Source organism: Bos grunniens, chromosome 2, assembly GCF_055505025.1.
Source record: "Bos grunniens cultivar Pamir isolate PY7600 chromosome 2, Bosgru_T2T1.0, whole genome shotgun sequence".
NCBI lineage: Eukaryota > Metazoa > Chordata > Mammalia > Artiodactyla > Bovidae > Bos > Bos grunniens.
In genome coordinates this window covers 425001-445000 of record NC_141166.1, presented here as the reverse complement: position 1 = coordinate 445000, position 20000 = coordinate 425001, and the positions used below count along the sequence as shown (strand labels likewise).

At 59.2% G+C, this 20000-nt stretch overlaps 2 long non-coding RNA genes across 3 annotated transcripts in view; both read left to right on the top strand.

The window, feature by feature from the left end:
* Nucleotides 1-6341, top strand: part of LOC147377191 (uncharacterized) — a 24016-nt gene extending 17675 nt beyond the window's left edge. Inside the window, exons 2-3 of one of the 2 annotated variants that reach the window (XR_015136113.1) lie at nt 5319-5379; nt 5630-6341. This is a non-coding gene — a long non-coding RNA (uncharacterized LOC147377191). Of the gene's footprint in view, nt 1-5282; nt 5380-5629 lie in introns of those variants that run through there. The other variant, XR_015136112.1, reaches the window with a different exon arrangement.
* Nucleotides 6342-16747: 10406 nt separating this feature from the next.
* The window catches only part of LOC147377187 (uncharacterized), a 24138-nt gene continuing 20885 nt past the window's right edge, over nt 16748-20000 (top strand). Inside the window, exon 1 of the long non-coding RNA XR_015136107.1 lies at nt 16748-16800. This is a non-coding gene — a long non-coding RNA (uncharacterized LOC147377187). The remainder of the gene's footprint in view (nt 16801-20000) is intronic.

Sequence of the window (20000 nt, the reverse complement as noted above, 5' to 3'; positions counted from 1 at the left end):
TGCCTGGCTGTGTCTCTCGGCCTCTGTCTCTGCCCCCGCACCCACCCATGCCGCCCACACCACACACACACACCCCCCCCCCCCCCCCCCACACACACACACACGCAGGGCCCTTCACACCACACCCACCCACACACACACACAGAGCGTTGTCCTTTGCCTGGCTGTGACGCTCTGCCTCTCTGCCCACACACCACATGCATTCCCCCCCGCCCCCCCCCACCCACCCACCCACACGCACGGCCCTACACATCGGCCACACACCACCCACCCCCACCACCCCCTCCCCGCCCCCCCAACACACACACTGCGTTGTCCTTTGCCTGGCTGTGTCTCTCGGCCTCTGTCTCTGCCCCCGCACCCACAGGCGGACGCCACACGCACACACCCATGCTGCCCACACGGCCCCCCGTGGCAGCTATACACAACACACTCACACCACACACCTCCCCCCTCCCCCCATACACACACACACACCCCCCCACACCCACACACCCCCCACCCCCACACGGCGTGCACACACACGCATCCCCCCCCCCCCCACACACACACAGCCCATGAACACCCCGCCCCCCACACGCACACCCTCTCCCCCACCACACCCACGCAGGGCCCTACACACCACACACACACACACAGACTGCGTTGTCCTTTGCCTGGCTGTGACGCTCTGCCTCTGCCCACACACCACATGCATGCCCACACGCACGCGCGCGCGCGCACACACACACACACTCTCACACCCCGCCCCGCCACCCCACACCACACACACCTCCCCCGCCCCGCCCCCCGCCCCCCCACACACACTTTGTTGTCCTTTGCCTGGCTGTGTCTCTCGGCCTCTGTCTCTGCCCCTGCACCCACAGGTGCACGCCACACACACACACCCATGCCGCCCACACCACACACACACACCCCGCCCACACGCAGGGCCCTTCACACCACACCCACACACCCACACACACACACACAGCGTTGTCCTTTGCCTGGCTGTCTCTCTCGGCCTCTGTCTCTGCCGCCCCGCACCCACAGGCGCACCCCACACGCACACACCCATGCGGCCCACACGCGCCCCCGTGGCACCTATACACAACAAACCCACACCACACACCAACCCCCCCCCACCCCAAAACACTCACACGGCCACACACACCACCCACGCACTACCACCTGAGCATGCCACAACGCCACACACTGCCTCGCCCCCCCCCCCCAACACACAGACACCCGGCCCACACCACACACATACGCACGCCCACGCGCGCGCACACACACACACACACACACACACAGCGTTGTCCTATGCCTGGATGTGACGCTCTGCCTCTGCCCACACACCACATGCATGCCCACACGCACGCGCGCGCGCACACACACACACACACTCTCACACCCCGCCCCGCCACCCCCACACCACACACACCTCCCCCCCACCTGGCCACACACACACACACCTCCCCCCCCCCCCCGGCCCCGCCCCGCCCCCCCCCCCCCCCCCCCACACACACACTTTGTTGTCCTTTGCCTGGCTGTGTCTCTTGGCCTCTGTCTCTGACCCCGCCCCCCCAGACCCGCATCCACAGGCGCACGCCACACGCACACACCCATGCCGCCCACACCACACACACAGCCCGCCCACACACACGCAGGGCCCTTCACACCGGCCACACACCACCCACCCCCACCACCCCCTCCCCGCCCCCCCAACACACACACTGCGTTGTCCTTTGCCTGGCTGTGTCTCTCGGCCTCTGTCTCTGCCCCCGCACCCACAGGCGGACGCCACACGCACACACCCATGCCGCCCACACGGCCCCCCGTGGCAGCTATACACAACACACTCACACCACACACCTACCCCCCCCCCCCCCCCATACACACACACACACACACACACACACACACACACAGGGCCGCACACTCTCCACCCACGGAACACCACCTGGGCATGTCACAGACACGCCACACATGCCTCACCCCCCCCCACCCCGCCCCACTCTGTGTGTTCCTGTCCCCTCTTTTTCTCCTTCCTTCCTCTGTCGTCGTCCCTCTGCCTCTCGCTCCCCTCCCTCCACCTTCACAGGACAGAGTGCCTTTAAGATGAGTCTGCCTGTTGTAAATACACCCTGGACATGATGATTGCTACAGTCTGACCTGTCGCGCCTGTAACCTGGGGTGGCGGGGGGTTGTCAAACGTCCTTGGTACGCTAGGGATAGCTTTCTCTGTGGAAGGTGGAAGCCTCCCTTCCGTCCCTCACTGAAGCCAGGCAAACCGACCACAACTCAAAGCAATGGTGTTTGCCACGTGGGGCATACCTTCCATGGTCTTTACTGATGGACACGCTTCACCCAAAGCTCTTGCAAAGTTCTTCAGAACTGTCAGTCTTCCAGTCACCCGCCACCATCAGGCGAGGTGTAGAGAACCGATGGAAAAACTGGAGGAATGACTTCCTCCATGGGGTTGGATGAACTGAGGAACAGGAGGCTGAAGTGGATGCCTGACTTCTTGAGGAAAAGAGGATGGGGGGGGGGGGGGGGGCTGGGGCGGGGGGAGGAAGGGCAGGACGGTCCACTTAGGAGGGCTGGTTGCACATGGACACATAAACTGTACATCCAAAGAATCCACAAGCACCTACTATATACTATGCCAGCACGGGAAAGTAGACGTATGATGTTGCATGAACCTCTCCAAGGGAAAAGACTGAACACCTGAAACGAACACGACTTTGGAAACCCACCCTGGGCTTCATTTCTGCCGTGAGGGTGCTGTCGTGTGCATATCTGAGGGGATGGATATGTCTCCCGGCCATCTTCATTCCAGCTTGTGCTTCATCCAGCCCAGCGCTCCTCATGATGTGTACTCAGCGTGTACATTCAGTAAGCAGGGTGACGATAGACAGCCTTGATGGACTCCTTTCCCTTATTTGGAACCAGCCTGTTGGGTTCTACGTCTAGTTTTCACTGTTGCTTCCTGACCTGCAGAAATACAGAGTCCTCTTTTTTTTTTTTTTTTTTAATTCCCTAACCTGAGTGAAAAGCGAGAGAGACAGAGAGAAGACAGATGGAGGGACGGGCGGGCGGACAGGCAGGCAGGCAGGCAGGCAGGCAGGCAGGAAAAAGAAAGAAAGAAAGAAAGAAAGAAAGAGAGAAAGAAAGAAAGAAAATAATGAAAGGACCTACCGTTCCACCTGTTGCTTTCCAGATACAAAGGGAAAAACAAAGGACCGAAAAGGACACGAGGTTTAAAATGGGAATTTGGAAAGATGGACATCCCCTTGGTCGCTTCATACAGCACCCCTCTCAGCAGAAGGGAATCGTCTCTCTTTTTCTCTCGACCTGGTCCTTCCAGACTTCAGAAACTCTCCGTGGAGGATTCTTATCTCCTTGGCCAGAGTGATTGCCACACGTTCCTTAGGGGCCCAGAGGATGTTTCCGTGAAACGGGGGTACACACTTCCGGATAGGAGAGTCGTGTCCTATATATATGTGTGTGTGTGTGTGTGTGTGTGTGTGTGTGTGTGTGTGTGTGTGTGTGTGTGTGTTGCTTTGCGTGTGGTTCTTCACCCGAGAGGGGGACTGGAGCCTGAAGTGTTCCGAGCTGCCTCCGTTATCAAACAACCCTCTCTCGGGGGGGAGGGACCAACGTCCCATGTTCTCTTGCCCTTCTGACGGAGAACTCAAAAGGCCCTGTGCCTGAAGCCCTGCGGATGGAAGCTAGAGGACTTGGTGAATGTTTCTGACGGAGCTTCCCTGGTGGCTCACACGGTCAAGAGTCTGCCTGCGATGCAGGAGACCCGGGTTCCATCCCCGGGCCAGGAAGGCCTCCTGGAGAAGGACATGGCAACCCGCTCCAGGGCCCGACCCTGACGTCTAAAAATCAGCCTCCTAGACTGCCTCTCCCTCTGCCGACTGGTTTCTCGAATCCGCTCCAGGGATGAACCTGTGTGTTTCCTTGGTTTCCCTACAAGTGCCTCTGAGGGAAAAAAACACACACACACACACACAAAACCTGATGGCTTGCACCCCAGGCCTGCTTTCCCGCACCCGTCCATCGACATCACGGCCTCCTGAGAGGAGATACGATCACTGTTTCCCTGAACGGAGGATCTGTGCTCAGAAACTCTTGCCATGACACGGAGGCCCCTACGAACTAACCTATTTCGTCCCTCCCTCCTCCTTCCCTCCTTCCTTCCTTCCTTCCTTCTGGATTTTTTTTTTTTTTTTTTCCTTTCTTTTTCTCTCACGTCCATGCACACGCACACGCACACGCGCCGTCTCTCATGTACACGCGTACATGCACGCACTCACACACACAGTCACCAGCTCAGCTTTTCATGGGTTCCAGGCAAGTGTCAAGAGGAGGGAAAACTGGTGGGGTCCGGAGTAGGCCGCCGTCCCCACCCCACCCCACCCCACCCCACCCCACCCCACCCCACTGCACGTGAACCTCCGTGCCCTGTGGAGTGTTTTGGAGTCAAGTGACTTAAGAGCCGGCCAGCGCCAGAGGAACGCTCTGCCCCTCCCTCCTTTTCTGTCCCTCTGAAGGCAGGCAGGGAGGAAAACCTCCTCCCACGGAGGGGAAGATGTCAAGGGACGGTGGCTGTTTCCACGCACGTCCGTGATCCTCACACGCGTGAGCGGGGTTTCCTGGGTTACCAAAAGGAGGAGACTCCTTTGGCCTGACACGAGGCGAATCTGTCCCTCGGCCTCCCTCCCCACCCCCCAGCCCCCTTCCTCCGCGCGGTGCCGAAGGGGCCGTCTCAAGGTGGAGACATGGAATGGCTGGGTGGGGCGGATCACCATTCAATAGAGAGAAGCTCGAGGCGAAGTCAGAGGCTCTGACTTGACTGGAAAGCTTTCTGCATTTGAATGAAGCTATCCGGCGAGGCCCTGCAGGGGGAGGGTGGGGGAAGGTGGGGGTGGGGCCCACAGACAATAGCCCCTGCCTGCAGGGCCTGCTGGCCTGCCGGCCTGCCGGCCTGCCGGCCTGCCGGGCTGAGGGGGCCCTTTGGCGGCGGCGGCGGCGGCGGCGGCGGCGGCGGCGGCGGCGGCGGGGCCACGACCCCGACTCCTGCAACTCGATCCCTTCAAGGAAACTTCTGGGGTGACTCCTGTCCAGGGAATACATCCAGATGGGCCTGTTTCTGAAAAACGCCCGAGTCACAGTTGTGACAGGTTCTCTGGATCTCTTGACACATGGATTGACCTGCACCCTCCCATCCTGTCAGACCCTTTGGACACGCTTGAAGAGGTCTTTGGCCTCGGCCAGAAAACAAGCCGAGATAAACAAATACGTTTTTTGTCTGTGTTTTTGAACAGGGCGGAAAATGATGCGTGGCCGTGGATTGGAGAGAAACCTACGCCTCTCACACGCCTGAAGGCAGGAAGTTCTCAGGGGGACGGAACCTGCCTTCACTTCTCAGGGGGACTGGGACGGTCCCCTCGCCTCGCGCGCCGCCCCCCCCCGCCCCCCCCCCCCCCGACCCCGACCCTTAGCCCAGCCCCCCCACTCCCGTCTCCCTAACCTCACACTCCCCCACCCCACCCCCATCCCGGCCACCGAGGGGGGCCCGGGGAGGGATGGCTGTCTCAGCCCCGGTTCTGAGATGTCACTTGTGAAACCGCTCTAGGCCGAGATGCCAGATGGCCGCCCTGCCGCTTGGTGTCCGTCTCCATCACCCATGCCCGAAAGGCACGTGAGATCACGGACAGCACATCAGATCAGATCAGATCAGATCAGTCGCTCAGTCGTGTCCGACTCTTGGTGACCCCATGAAGCGCGGCACGCCAGGCCTCCCTGTCCATCACCAACTCCCGGAGTTCACTGAGACTCACGTCCATGGAGTCAGTGATGCCATCCAGCCATCTCCTCCTCTGTCGTCCCCTTCTCCTCCTGCCCCCAATCCCTCCCAGCATCAGAGTCTTTTCCAATGAGTCAACTCTTCGCATGAGGTGGCCAAAGGACTGGAGTTTCAGCTTTCGCATCAGTCCTTCCGAAGAAATCCCTGGGTTGGTCGCCTTCAGAATGGACTGGTTGGATCTCCTTGCGGTCCAAGGGACCCTCAGGAGTCTTCTCCAACACCACCATTCTCTCAAAAGCATCCATTCTTTCGGCGCTCAGCCTTCTTCGCGGTCCAACGCTCACATCCATACATGACCACAGGAAAAACCGTAGCCTTGACTGGACGAACCTTTGTTGGCAAAGGAATGTCTCTGCTTTGGAATATGCTATCTAGGTGGGTCATCACTTTCCTTCCAAGGAGTAAGCGTCTTTTAAGTTCATGGCTGCAGTCACCATCTGCAGTGATTTTGGAGCCCAGAAAAATAAAGTCTGACACCGTGTCCACTGGTTCCCCATCTATTTCCCATGAAGTGATGGGACCGGATGCCGTGATCTTCGTTTTCTGAATGTGGAGCTTTAAGCCCACTTTTTCACTCTCCTCTTTCACTGTCATCAAGAGGCTCTTGAGTTCCTCTTCACTTTCTGCCATGAGGGTGGTGTCATCTGCACATCCGAGGTGATTGATAGTTCTCCCGGCAATCTTGGTTCCAGCGTGTGTGTCTTCCAGTCCAGCGTTTCTCATGATGTTCTCTGCGTATAAGTTAAATACACAGGGTGACGATAGACAGCCTTGACGAGCTCCTTCTCCTATTTGGAACCAGTCTGTGGTTCCATGTCCAGTTCGAACTGTTGCTTCCTGACCTGCGTACAGATTTCTCAAGAGGCGGGTCAGGTGGTCTGGTATTCCCATCTCTTCCAGAATTTTCCACAGTTTACTGTGATCCACACCGTCAAAGGCTTTGGCATAGTCAAGAAAGCAGAAATAGATGCTTTTCTGGAACTCTCTTGCTTTTTCCATGATCCAGCGGAGGTTGGCAATCGGATCTCTGGTTCCTCTGCCTTTTCGAAAACCAGCTTGCACATCAGGAAGTTCACGGTGCACATATTGCTGAAGCCTGGCTTGGAGAATTTTGAGCATGACTCTACTAGCGTGTGAGATGAGTGCAAGTGTGCGGTCGTGTGAGCATTCTTTGGCATTGCCTTTCTTTGGGATCGGAATGAAAACGGACCTTTTCCAGTCCTGTGGCCACTGCTGAGTTTTCCAAATGTGCTGGCATATTGAGTGCAGCACTTTCACCGCATCATCTTTCAGGATTTGGAAGAGCTCCACTGGCATTCCATCACCTCCACTAGCTTTGTTCGTAGTGATGCTTTCTAAGGCCCACTTGACTTCACATTCCAGGATGTCTGGCTCTAGGTCAGGGATCACACCATCGTGATTATCTGGGTCGTGAAGATCGTTTTTGTAAGGGTCTTCTGTGTATTCTTGCCATCTCTTCTGAATATCTTCTGCTTCTGTTGGGTCCATACCATTTCTGTCCTGTATCGAGCCCATCTTTGCATGAAATGTTCCTTTGGTATCTCTGAGTTTCTGGAAGAGATCCCTAGTCTATCCCATTCTGTGCTTTTCCTCTATGTCTTTGCATTGATCGCTGAAGAAGGCTTTCTTATCTCTTCTTGCTATTCTTTGGAACTCTGCATTCAGATGTGTGTATCTTTCCTTTTCTCCTCTGTTTTCGCTTCTCTTCTCCTCACAGCTATGTGTAAGGCCTCCCCAGACAGCCATTTTGCTTTGTGGCATTTCTTTTCCATGGGGATGGTCTTGATCCCTGTCTCCTGTTCAATGTCACGAACCTCATTCCACAGTTCACACGGACAGCACGTAGCGCGCCCAGAACACACAACAGGATCCTCCTGAACCCAGAACGGCGATTGTGATGGATCCACGTGGAGGGCGTCGATATCCCCACCTGATGCGTGAATAGGAGTCACACAGACTCGATGGGTTTGAGCTTGGATGGGGTGCCCTATCCGGAGAGATCACGTGGGTCAGAAAGCACACACGGAACAGAACAAAACCAAAGACCACAGCCAAGTCGAGGGAGGGCTGAACCCGAGGACCTCACCGGTCCCGTGGCATCACGTGCCGTACACGGCCTCTCTCGATGGCCGAGAGGGACGTGGAATGTATGTGTCCCCGTCTTGGTGTGTCGTGCCCGAAACCGCGCCACGGAGAGGGATCGTGTCTGATGCTCATCATCGCTCCAAAGATACATACACCGGGTCTCTTTAGAAAACGATGGAAGGATATCTTTGAATGCCAAAGGGTGTGACGTGGGAAAGACACATCCAAGTGGAATCAGCGTGGCCGAGAGAGCTCCCCCAAATAGAGAGGGGAGGCCATCGAGGAAGAGGTCCGTGTGTCTCAGTCTGGATGGAATGTCCACTTGGAGCACTGACTGGGTCCCAGAGGCCTCCAGATCATCTAAGGAAACAGTGTTCCCGAAATTCAAGATACCTCTCACACCCTCCCCTTTCCCTAAATACCTTGTGACCGTCTACCCTGGAAGAAGAAACATGTCCCTTGTTGCATGACAGCAAATCCTAATTGCTCTCAGCTGGCTTGACAACCTCACGAGGTTCAGCTTTCTAGGCCCCTGACTCTTTCCTGTGGAACATTCCCTGGGTTTTATTGAAATCTGTGTCCCTGCATGGCAATATCTAAGACCCTCCCCCCACCCCACCCCCCACCCCCCCCCCCCCCCACACACACAATAAAGCTTTCTTTTTTTTCTTTCTTTCCTTTTTTTTTTTTTTTTTTTTTTTTTGGCGTGCAGCCAATACTGACCATTCATTGAAAGATAATAAAACTAGGTGATGTTATGTGTGTCATGTCCCGGTGTATTGAAATAGAATGTTCTTCGTTAAGGACATACAACATCCTCTGTTCTAACGTGTACAGAATGGTGACTTGATGCACCTGTCTGTTGCAAAAGAATCATTCATGACCACCCAAGCGGTAGCTCATAGCTTGACCACAACCCATACATGCCATGACTGTATGCGAAAGAAAGTGAAGTCACTCAGTCGTGCTGGACTCTTTGCGACCCCACGGACTGTAGCCTACCAGGCTCCTCCGTCCATGGAATTTTCCAGGCAAGACTACTGGAGTGGGTTGCCGTGTCCTTCTTCCATTGTACGGGAAGTGAATGCGTCATGTCCACGGTCATGGCGACTTTCGAATAGGATAATGCTGCTGCTGCTGCTGCTGCTGCTGCTGCTGCTGCGTCGCTTCCGTCGTGTCCGAATCTGTGCGACCCCGTAGACGGTAGCCCGCCGGGCACCCCCGTCCCTGGGGTTCTCCAGGCAAGAACACTGCGGTGGGTTGCCATGTCCTTCTCCAAGGCGTGAAAGGGAAAACGGGAAGGGAAGTCGCTCCGTCGTGTCCGACTCTGTGCGACAACGTGGACTGCGGCCTACCGGGCTCCTACCGGGCTCCTCCGTCCACGGGATTTTCCGGGCAAGAGGACTGGAGTGGGGTGCCGTTGCCTTCTCCGAATATGAGACGACGATAATACCAATACTATTCTTTAGAATCACCGTGCTCTTTGTGACGTAGACAGTATATATGTACCTTATCCGTGAAGTTCCCCCGCCCGCCGTTACATCGGCATCTTCCCATGTCTCCCTCCCCCAGCCGCTCTGTGATGATCGTTTTCATTGTTTTAGGTGGCCTTGCATGGCATGTCAGTGACAGGAGAAACTCTTTTTCTTTCTCTACCTGACTTCTTCATTGGGCATCACTCCCTAAGTCCCATCCATGCGATCACGATGTAAGACTGTGTTCATTCCTGGGGCTACCTGGGACACCTAGATCTCCCTATCGATCGATCTCTACCTGGATCGTGTATCTTCTTGATCTAGTCTTCCCTTGATGGACACTTGGGCTGGGTCCCCATCTTGACTCTTGTGAATGGATGCTGCGATGGACCTGGGGGTGCAGGCCTCTCTCTGCGAGTTTCAGGTTTTATTTTCTTTCGAGGTCTACCCAGAAGTGAGATGGTTGGCAGGATCCATCCTCTCTCCACCGAGACTCGTGTCTAAGTCCTTCTGAGGTGATCCGGTTGCTGCTGCTGCGGCTGCCGCTAAGTCGCTTCCGTCGTGTCCGACTCTGTGCGACCCCACAGCCGGCAGCCCGCCAGGCTCCCCCCCTGTCCCTGGGATTCTCCAGGCGAGAACACTGGAGTGGGTTGCCACGGCCTTCTCCGATGCGTGGAAGGGAAAAGGGGAAGGGAAGTCGCTCGGTCGTGTTCGACTCTTCCCGACCCCGTGGACCGTGGCCTACCGGGCTCCTCCGCCCATGGGAGTTTCCAGGCGAGAGGACTGGAGTGGGTTGCCGTGGCCTTCTCCGGTGATCCGGGGAGCGATCCGTGCTTTCCCAATAGACGCCGTTTGAATCCACGCGACTGCGTACGTCTTAGGGAATACGGCGACGACGACGACGACGACCCAAACGCTCCCGTGAGCACCGTGGAACCGGAGGGTGTGTCCTCGGGATGATTCCCCGGTGCCAGCTTTCCACGGCTCGTACGCGTCCACGAGCCCCCCTGCGGTCGGCATGTCATTCGATAGACACGGAACCACGGTTGTCACGGACCGGGGTTGCCTAGGTGCCAGTCGATCCCCAGATGAGTGGAGGGATGACAGAGTCCTTAGGGAACAGAGCGGAGACCCAGAGAATGATTTCCACGAGACGAGGGCGGTGAGACGAGAAGAACGACGGGAAGTGGTGCCCGGGGAGCCAGACATGGTCGAACAGGAAAGAAAACGTGTCAGACGAGACGAGAGGGGAGAAGGATTCCAAGTCAGTGGAGCGGCACGGGGGAGACAGGCCGAGAAGATGCGAGCGGATGCTGGGGGCACGGCACACCTGGACCCGTGAGCGCGCAGGGAGCCGAGAGGGATGGCCGACCATCGCCTGCAGGTCCGCGTGGGCCGATCTCCAGGGCCCGGACTGTGAGGGACTTCGTGAGAACAGTCACGCTCACGGTGCCCACGGGTCACGTCTCCACGGTGCTCTCGGCACTGTACGGAGAGCTCCCCGCGCTGCCCATGGCACAGTGAGCTAGGGTTTCTTTATGTGTATCGACAGAAGATTCGGGGAGCTTCCCGAGTGACGGGACTAGGTATTGGCCGCTCGCGTCCGATCTCAGGCAGGCCGTCTCGCTCGACGATCATTGGACGTATTTGATGTCTGTGGGGGCGTGCTCTGTGTGTCTTCGTGGCCGTGCAAGCTGTTCTCTCTCTGTGGAGAGAGGGGGTCGCTCTACGGTCGTGTGTCTGGGCTTCTCGTGGCTGTGGTTCCTCTTGGGGGGCAGGGGCGCCGGGGCACGTGGGCTTCAGTGGCTGCTGGGTGTGGGCTCAACACTCGCAGCGGCCAGGATCTGGAGCACAGACTCCATCACCGAGGCGTATGGGTAGCGTGTGGGCTCTTCCCGGACCGGGGGCGAAACCCACGTCTCCTGCATGGGCACGGGATCGTTGACCACGGGGCCCCCGGGGAAGCCCCAGTCCCGAACTCAAGACGGATCTCTTGACGTCACCGCTTTTTCTTGGAGAGGTTCGAAACGATCGGGCCAGGGAGAAGGACACAACCTGGACGTCCTTTCGATGGGATCCCTGAGTCCAGGAGGAGCCGTGCAGACGCCGATAAGGGAGGAAGGGGATGATTTTGCCTTTTTGTAAGGTGAGGATTGGACTCGCAGTCCACACTCCTGTTCCCACCGCTCCCCTCCGGGAACTGGAGTTCGAATCTAGGTGGGCCTCTGAGCACACACCTGGCCGGGCTCCATCATGCCGGGTTGACCTTCGGTGCTCACACACCGGCACGCTTGCTGCCTCTCGACGTGTCCTAGAGAAGAAGACATCGGATTCCGTATCAGATCAGCTTCTTTGATGAGCGACGGCACGACAGCCACAGCAAGTGGGATGGATACACACAAACGTTGGTTTCTTTTGGACTATGAGCCCACCTCTGTTCGTGTGTGTGTGTGTGTGTGTGTGTGTGTGTGAGAGAGAGAGAGAGAGAGAGAGAGAGAGAGAGAGAGAGAGAGAGAGAGATGCCTTGGTGGTTCTAAAGCAAGAAGCACTGAGGAGTGAAGACATTCTCGAACGCACATATTTTCCTTCATTTCAGTCGTGATGGTCCAATGAGTTGGAGGACGACGTGGACTGTTTCGGGGTAGATGAGTTTAGAAGGCTGTGAAGGGACTTCCCTGCCTGGTGGTCCAGTGGTGAAGAATCCACCTGCCGATGAGGCAGGGGACAGGGTGTTTTCGATCGATCCCTGATCCGGGAAGATGCCGCCGGGCTCCGGGCAGGTTCGATATGAACCTACAGAATGGACGGACAGTGCCAGGCGCGAAGGCGAGGGCAGGCAGACGGGGGACTCTGGACGAGGATGACGGACACGGACGGACACGGACGCCTCCGTTGTAGGTGGGCTGTGGCCGGCCGGCACGCTCCTCTGGGGCAGGATGTTCCTAGGACCGTTGGGGAGCGTGCCCGTGCGCGCCCGTGGGAGGAGCAGGGGACCGAAGGGAACTCTCTGTCCTCTCTGCTCCACGGGGCCCGCGGCACCCTAATCGGCTCCAAGAGAGGATGCCTCCGATGGAGAGACAAACCCACACGTGAGGGACCCTCCCTTCGGGTTCACTTGGACTCGGAAAGCGTGACGGTCAGGTTCACTCAATGCTCTGGATGTCTGTGCTTCCCGAGATCCCGGCCTACTCACGGGAAGGACCCGCGGAGCCGGATGAGATCTCCCTCTGCACGGCGGCGGCGGCTCCAGGGTGCACACGTTTCAGTGGCTACGGCTTGTGGACATCGATCGCACCGAGAGCCTAACCCCCGGTGTGCCAGACGCCTGTGTCCACGATGGGTGAACAGTTCTAAGTGTGGGAAGCCCCACACTTGCCACTGCCTGTCCGATCTGCAGGGACTCGGCGAAGCACAAACGTGCCCGGTCTCCTGACCGATCGATCCCCTTTTCGGAGCCAGCCTGGTGCGTGATCTCTTTTCCAGGCCGCAGGCACACACTGGCGCTGGGGAGCTGTGTTCCTGTTCCTCCTCCTCCTCCTCCTCCTCCTCCTCTCTGCCCCCACCCTTCCCCCCACACGCAGGCTCCCCCACCCCGCCTGGCCCCGGCCCGTCCGGGTCTCCCCCACCCGCGGAAAAGGCCAGGAAAAACATGGTCCCTGAACGACGCAGCTGAGAAACAGTGCAAGTCCACTCGGATGCGGTTAGGAGACACCTGAGCATACCTAGGCCAACACTGCCACCGTGTGGGGTGAGAGGCCAGCGCGAGGGGAGCTCGACAGTTCAGAGGAGGGGGAAGAGGAGCAGGAGGGAGAGAGGGGGGGTGGGCGGGGGGCTTGGGGTGGAGTGGGGGGGGGTGGGTGGGGGGGGGGGGAGGGACAGGCTGAAGCTGTCTCAGGGCGATGACGTGGATGAAAACGTTCCCCTTCGGAAGGGCGCTCCAAAGAGATCGTGGCGGCGGGACCTGGAGAGCACAAAGGGCTTCGTTTTGGAGGCTGATCTTCAAGCTGGGAGTGGGGGGGGGGTGGGGTGGGGGAGGGGAATCATCCAGACAGAGGAAAGACACCAGGCCGAGAAGGCAAGAGAGATTCTTTACACAAGTGAATCGGATGCTTTTCTGTCCATGTGTTCCCTAATCACACCATCACGGAAATCCAGCCAGCCAGCCAGCCACCCACCATCGTTTCGCTCCTTTCCTGTTCTCTACATTTTGAACGGCGAGTGAGGGAGAGAGTCTTTCAATGGTTTGAGAGGAGTTTGGAATGTCGTGGGACCATGGTACTTTTCAGCCATGGATGAACGTGACGGCTTCTTTTGTCCGCTTCGGCGTTCAGGGTTATCCCCAACTCCCCCTGCCGAGTGAGGCCTGTGTGTCGCTGTGTGCTGGAGGACACCGTGCTGTCCCCATCTTGATCTTGGACTGAACAAAACCACCGTTGGCAGTGTGTTCGGTTGCTTGGCTTCGTTTCCTTTCCCTATGGCACTCACCTGACCGTCCTGTCCACTCTTGGGATCTTTCATCTCCTCCTCCCCCTCAAGGCAATCGGGTCCTTTTCTTTCTCCTCCTCCTGCTCCTCCTCCTCCTCCTCCTCCTCCTCACCCTAGTTTCTCCCCCCCCCCCCCCCCCACACACACACACACAAGTCCCACTCTTCTCAAACGGACGTCTAACTGACTGCCAACGTTTACTTTTGCCTTCTTTCCTTCCTTCCTTCCTTCCTTCCTTCTTCCTTTCCTTTTTCTTTGGGGGGGGGGGTCGTTCCCCCCTTTAATTTTCAGCTGTACAGACGATGTTTTAGTGTAGCACATGACACAGCCATCACCAGGATACATCTAGTTAGTGACTGTCCGTCACCACCTGGTGTCACGGCAAATGACATTTGGTGTGATGACGTGCCCGTGACTCATGTATTTCATAAGTGGAAGGTTGCACCACTTCGTCTGTCTCCCTCGCCAGGGGCACTCACTCACTCTCTCCTCACCCCCGCCCCCCCGCCCCGCCCCCCCCGCCCCGGTGTGTTCCTTTGTAGTATGTCTGAGCCTGTTTCTGTTTGGTTCGGTTCTGTTCACCGTGTATGGTTTGGTAGGTTCTGCATGGAAACGACTGATCTGAGGTATTTCATGTAGCATAATACCCTCTAAAGGTCTCTCCAGGTTCCTGCAGACTGTGAGATTTCATTCCCTTCTGGTGGTTGAGTCCCATTCCTCTGTGTGTGTGTGTGTCTGTCTGCATGCGCGTGAGCACGCGTGCACGTGAATAGATCCAGGCATAGGCACACAGACAGAGTTCTATCATGATGTGTGTACGGAAGTCGACCTAGGTATAGGGGTCGATCCCACACATGCACACATCCGTATCTTCTTTGTCCCTTCCCTCCGTGGGCACCCTGTGGAGTTGCTGGGTTGGGTCGAATGGGGGAATCTTTGGGGGAGTGTACATCGCAGGACTCTTTTCCCTAGGGATGTGGTTTCTCTGTCTGTGAGGCGCCAGGGGATGAGATCGGATCTCTCTGAGTCCGCCCACAGTTTTCTCAGCTGCAGAAAAAACGCGTTCGATCCATCAGGAGCCACTGTCCTCTGATGGTTCGAACTTGCTGTCGTGATTGCGATTCCCGGCTCCTGGGCCTTTCCCCTCCGAATGAGAAGGATCATTGTCCAGGGAAACGCCCCGGGGTGGGGTGCTTCCGTGAGCCCGCCCCCACCCCCAGGAGCCCCAGCTCAGCCCAGCCCAGCCCAGCCCAGCCCTGCCGTGGATGTGTGTTCTACCTTGTGCTTCTGGGTGTCTGCCTGTTCCACCTTTCTTTGGAAGGAAGGGGTCTGTTCGGGCCTCCTGCCCACTTCGCTCATCGGGGGTTGTTTCCCTTTTGGAGGTTGAGGTGTCTGACGCCTTGATCGGTGTTGGACAGAAAAGCCCCTTTTGCAATATGCTTGTGCTTTCCCCGGACAGACAGACAGACAGACAGACAGACAGACAGACAGACACACACACACACACACACACACACACACACACACACACACACACGGATGTGTGTTTCCGCCCGGGTATGTACGTGTGTGTCTGTGAGTATATATATGTACGAATGTACACCCATAGATACACACACCACACACGCGCGCACGTAGACATCCACGCAGACACATGGGTATACATGCACACATACACTGATGCACATGTACATGTACGTATACACACGCGCGTTTGCGTATGCGTATACATGTGTGTGCATCTATGCACATCGATCTGTGTATAGGCACTCTAGATGCACACGGGCACCTGTACATACGTACATGCGTGCACGTCTACGTATACATACACACGTGTGTATGTAGGCACAGATTCTCGCGTGCGTCTGTGTGGACGTACATACGCTCTCTGTAGACGTCTGCGTATGCGTCCGTACGTATGTATACGTGTGTACATACACGTGTGCACATACACACGCAGATATGTGTGTCTATGCAAGCATGCACGTACGGGTACGCATAGACGTGCATCCACACCTGTGCGCAGACATCACACGTATACACACTATACGTGCATCTAGATGCGTTGACACGTCCGCGTGTATGTGTGTGTGTGTGCCTATGTATCCCGACGTCTCTGCACATGTGAGCATGTGTGTTCACGCCTGTGTCTATCCGTGTACGTATGTGTATAGATGCCTCTGCGTATATACACGCAAGCATACACGCACACTAGAAACGCCTAGGCATACACGTGCGCACACAGACACGTGCGTGTACGTGAGCATGCCCTTCGTACGTGTGTGTTTATACGCCTGCGTGCACGTATATATAGACGCGATGACGTGTGCGTATACATATGTACACGTGTATACGCACATGTGTATGCGTTCTCCCTCTCCCTCTCCCTCTCCCTCTCCCTCTCCCTCTCCCTCTCCCTCTCCCTCTCCCTCTCCCTCTCCCTCTCCCTCTCCCTCTCCCTCTCCTCTCTCTCTCTGACTTTTAAGCTGCCAGGACAGTTCCACGAGTTGACTTTCCTGCCTGGTGGTTTTGTCTCATTTCGTTTCTGAGCTACGTGAAAAAGTTATGTATTCATTGAGGTGGCTGTTGTCACGGGACCCGGGGTTTATTTAGTGGATCCCTATGGACTCCGTCCTCCTCACCAGCACGCCCCTCAATACCACCCCCCCACACCCTCCCCGCAACCCCCCAACCCCCCACCCCCCACCCCCCGCAGCCCTGCCACCCCAGACCTCCCAGGCCGTCCGCCTTTCCGCTGTTTGTGGCCAGTGGTGTTGAAATCCATGTTCTCCTGACCTCTAGTGCACTTTCCCCACCCACCCGCGCATGCTTGTGTGTGTCGTCTCTGGACTTTGTCACGGTGTCTCTACCCAGGTTGAGTTTTGTTTTCTCTTCTTGGGGGTCCGAGTGTCTCCTTCTTTTCCTTTCTTACTCCTAGGCTTGTGTGTCTGTGTCCGTGTCTGCTTTCGAAAGTCCGGCTTTGTTCTCCCAGCAGCGCTTGCCTGGTTTCGCTTTGCCGGTCCCTCCCTCCCTCCCTCCCTCCCTCCCTCCTTCCCTCCTTTTCTCCCTCCCTCCCTCCCGCCCCTCTCTTTCGGGGGGCCGGGGGCCGGGGGTTCCTGGGATGTCACTGGTGCCCCCTCTCTCCGCCCACCCCGCCCCGAGCCCCCGCCGCCCGCCCGCGTCTCCGTGGAATGTCCCCCCACCACCCTGGAATCGCGTGGGGGGGGGGGGGGGATCGCGGCTCTTTCGTGGCAGCCTCCAGGGGAGAGATCTCCCGGCTCCTCTCCCTTCCTCTGCGGCCGGGGTCGCGTCGCGTCGCGTCGCGTCGCTCGGCGGCGGAGGCTCCGGGCCGAGCTCGGGCGTTTGGGCGGCCGGCGCTGCGGCGTCCCCGGCGGCCGGCGACAGCGACCCGTCCTCGGGACGTTCGAGCCGGTTGTCGGGAGCCACCTGGCGGCCGCTTGTATATTGTCCCTCCCCCTCCGGAGCTTCGGCGAGCCCTTCAGGAGGGTTGTGACTCAGCCGCCGGGCCCGAGGCAGAGCTCTCAGACACCGGCTATGCTGGCGGCGACAGTCCCGGTGGCGCCGAGGCCTAGGGACGTCCTGCTGTCGCCGGAGATTGGTTCTCTAGGTTTCTGAGGAGGGTGATCGTCGCGGCGCTCCGGGGCCGGGCTCTGCGGTGGCCGGACCGGGTCGACCAGCATCTCCCCGTGCCCCTGTGGCCGCGGAGAAGGACCGGCCGGACCCTCCCTGGGCCGGGCCGCCGCGGTGGGCAGGGAGAGGGTCTTCCCTGCCCGGAGCGCCTGGACTCGGGCTCGGCGGTCCGGACTCCTCCTGGGCCGCCCTCAGGAGCGTGTGCTTCGCCCTCGGCCCCGCTCCGGAGGTGGGGACCCGCCCGCCGGAGTCGTGAGGGTTGACGGGGAGAGGCGGGCGCGTGTGCGGCCGCCCCCCCCCCCCCCCCCCAACCCGTGGGGTCCGGTCGCCCGAGGCGTCTCCTGGCACACATGCTGTTTCTTTTTCAAAGTCCCGATGGGTCCGGAGACGTGGATGGACCGGACCCTGCTTCCGCGGGTGGCCGGGGAGGGCGCGCCCGACCCTTCAGCGTGCCTTCGTGGGTCTCGGTCGTCGGATGCGACTTTGTCTCACCCCTCCCCACCTCCCTGAACCCAGGTCAGGAGGTGGGGACCGGCTCGGGCCGTCCTGGGTGCCCCATCTAGGACGGTCTGGGTCCCGCCCGGGCGCGGTCCCTGGTCGGGGCCCGCTCGTCTCGTTGGAGGCGCCTCGCTGACGGTTCTTCCTTCTTGTTTCTTGATGCTCATCGAAGCCAAATCCCCGTTCGGAGACTCCGACGGACCGGTACCCCTACCCGTGTGGGCGAAGCGGGAGAGGGCGCCCCCGGCCAGCTCCCTCTCCCTTGGTGGGTGTCCGCGCCCCCACTTTGGCCATCGCGCGCCCCCTCCCCCTGCTCCCCTTCCCCCGGTCGACCAGATGACTCCCCCCACCCCCCCGCCCCCCCCCCCCCCCCGCCACGAGAGCTCCGGGCCTGGTGTTTATGGGGTAGCGCTGGGGACAGGTGGCCGGGCCAAGGTTCCGGGGGTCCTCCATGCGAGTCGTGGATGGGCCCCGCTGTCGGCTGCTATCATTTCGTCGCCCTTAATGGGCCTTTTTTACCACCAGGTAAGTGCTGACACGGTCTGCTTCGGTGTCTGCCGCCGAGGAAACTTTGGGTCTCTGGATGTACGCGGGGCTCTGGGCCTTCGGGCCGCCAGCTCTGGTCCCCGGTTCGGCCCTTGCCGCTGGAGCCGCCCGCCTGGGCCTGTGCGCCGGCTCCTGTGTGGTGTTGTCTGGCTGACCCGACTCGTGGTGCCACCTCCGGTCTCTGGGCGACCCGAGGGCGGCGGGGCGAGGCGCCGTGGGTCTTCTACCCTGTGCGCTCCCCGCTGCGGGCACCCGGTGAAGGCTGAGATGCGACCCCCGCCCTGTGGGCTCCGTGCCACGTGTCAGGCGTTCTCGAACCTCCTGGGGTCGTGGGCCGCTCTCGCCTGAGGCGAGGTGGGGGGCGGAGGTTGCCGGTGAGGCTTAAAGCGGGCCCCTCTGGTGACTGTCCTCGCCGTGCCTTCCCCCCGCTCCACCTTGGCTCATCCGATCGATGTGGTGTGGTCGTGCTCTCCCGGGCCGGGCCTAAGCCGTGCCAGACGAGGGACAGGTGTTCCCGGTGAACGTGTCTGCTCTTCTCGGTCTGTCCGCGGGGCCCCTCGCCTGACTTTTTCCCCCTGGCCGTCGGGGAGGGGGAGGAAGGCGGGGGCTGGGTTGCGGCCTCTGGCCCTGACCTTCGGTCTCCTGTCCCCCGCCTCGGGTGGCGTCAGTGGGGGCCGTGGGTCTTCTGACACAGCAGATGCTCTCGCTTCGCCTTCCCGGCGTGTGCTCCGCGAGCGGCCCTCCCCGCGGTGGGGAGGGCTGTACCGCTGCTGCGCTGTGCCCCCCCGCGTGGGTGCGCGAGCGTGCCTCGTTGGATCCTCGGTGGTGCTCCTGGAGCGCTCCAGGTCGTCGCTCAGGTGCCTGAGGCCGAGCGGTGGTGTCGTTTCCCTTAACCCCGGTGTCCTCCTCGGGTCCCCACCGCGGTGGTGTGTGTGTGTCCCGTGAGTGGGCTCTCTTTTGGGGGGGGGGTCGAGGCGGTAGGAGAGGCGTGCCTGTTCCCCTCGTCGTCGAGGCTGACGGGTGAGGCCTTGCAGGGGACGGGACGCGGGGCTCTGCGCTGGCCCCGGCCGCGCAGACGCTCCTGTGTCGGTGGTCCGCCTACCTGTACCGCAGACCCCTCCCACCCCAGCTGAGGACTGGTGGCTCGTGGAGCGCCTCCGTGGGCCCGAGGGAGAGAGACGATCCGGGTGAGGGGCGGCGAGCCCTCGATGAGAAAGCCTTCTCTAGCGATCCGAGAGGGAGCCTTGGGGTATCGGACCCCCCAGCTGCTGCCCCTCCCGAGTGCGCAGTGGCCGCCGTGGAGGCTGCCAAGAGCGCGTGGGCAGAACATCCCGCCCCCCACCTCCCCCCTGGGGGCGGTGGGGCGGGGGCGGGTGCGC